Below are 1,873 nucleotides of genomic sequence, written 5' to 3'. Positions count from 1 at the left end.
GGAAAGTATTGTATTCGAAACAAATTTAAAAAAGAATAAGTTCGCAATATATAGCATAAAAGGCATTAATGATTAAAGTAGTCATAAAAGATTAAAAAAAGTGTTAGAAAAATCAATGTGTGACATTTTTTTAAATTTTGACCTTATGTGATCAACGTCTTTCAAAAATTGGAAAATGTGAATTCCAATTAATGGGTTTATCGACCATAACAAGTGGTATTGGACGCGTGGTGCTCATTCCCCTGCCACATGCGGCGCCTCTGTATATCATTCCTTCTTTGGTGAAAGTCTCACCACCAAGTAGTCAAGGACAGATGACTGTCCATTTCATATTCGTACAAGGCCTGCCAAATCGTGCTTTTATATTTTTTGTCAATATATCTTCAGAGATCAGACAAGGTCTCATTAATTTCAAGAATATATTTGGTGATTTTGACCCTATTTTTTAGGTAGTAGGGCAAAACTCAATAAGGCAATCCCTTGCTTTTTGCCTCTTGCTCTATCTTTTACTATTTGAGTGCAAGAATCTCCGAACATTCTCTATAGTTTTGTCAATACATGTGTTCCTTTATATATACTTATAAAGTTAATTGTACTGATGGTTTGGTTCGCTAATTAGATAATCAGAGACCATGACTCTGTATGCATGCTTTACTTATAATTATGCTTATAGGACTTGAAAATGCTCTATTTAAAGTTAATGTTGTGTCGACAGTACTGTATATATAATTAATGTAGATATGTGCCTTAGCTTTTTCATTTAAAGATCCAAAATGTTCTTAGGAATTAACACCCCTCGCCCTTGGTGACTAGTCAAAATATTATCTAGAGAGGTATAGTAGTATATGTTTTAATTATTTGTTCACATGATCACATCTTAGGATACATTATAAGACATGAATATAGAAAGTTGTTAGTAAAACATTAATCTTTTTTTAATGCTAATTGTATGGGTTAAAACTTCACTTGATGTATTTGACCTAGTCAACTATAATAAAGCCTATGGCAGTTGTGACGTGTCGTGATGACTTTAAAACATCGAGGTCAAGGTTGAAGGACAAAGCGGTGCCGAGGTCGAACTTACTTGGCAGACGATTGGGACGAGGACGAGTTCCCATTCTGGACATGAAGTGGCGGCCGGTCTTAAAATTTAGATTCCTTGGGGAATATTCGTAGAATATTCCCTTTTTGATGTACTATCTAAGGTTTTGTGACTCATGTGCCTCTATAAATAGAAAAAGATGTAGATCAAAAAAGGGATTGGACCTTTTGCCAAAGATATCACCAACATTCTTTGTACAAGATTCTCACTTTATTTAATAGAAACAAAACTTCACTTTACGCCTTCTTTTTTTTATTTCCCTCTCCCGATCCAAGAAGGATCGGAATATACGATTGTTCATCACCATCCATAATTATCAAAAAGACATCGGGAGAACTCATCACCATCCATAATTATCAAAAAGACATCGGGAGAACTCATCCTTGTCGGGTTATCCTTGTCTCATCTACTCTTTAAAAGTTATTTATTGTCATTTATTACTCTTTTTTATATTTTCACGTCATTATTGCTCATTTATTATTCCTAGATGTCTTCTTCAATGCTATTCATTAAATATTCACTATAGAACACCAGATTTATCATTGGACATTAATAGTGATTAACCCTACTTTTTAACAAATTCAATTGTATAAAACCAAAATGTATTTTTTGTGTCATACAATTTGGCATCGTATGTCGAAATTTTGTAATCAAACTATTAGTTTTCATTCATATCTATAGCATTCATAGCTTGCTAACCTAGTACACTGTAAGGCTATCCTTTTTTTTTTTCTTGCATACGAAGACTCCATGGTAGGTAACCAGGAAAGA

The sequence above is a fragment of the Nicotiana tomentosiformis genome, chromosome 1 (genome assembly GCF_000390325.3).
Source record: "Nicotiana tomentosiformis chromosome 1, ASM39032v3, whole genome shotgun sequence".
NCBI classification, from domain to species: Eukaryota; Viridiplantae; Streptophyta; class Magnoliopsida; order Solanales; family Solanaceae; genus Nicotiana; species Nicotiana tomentosiformis.
This window is presented reverse-complemented; position numbering follows the sequence as displayed.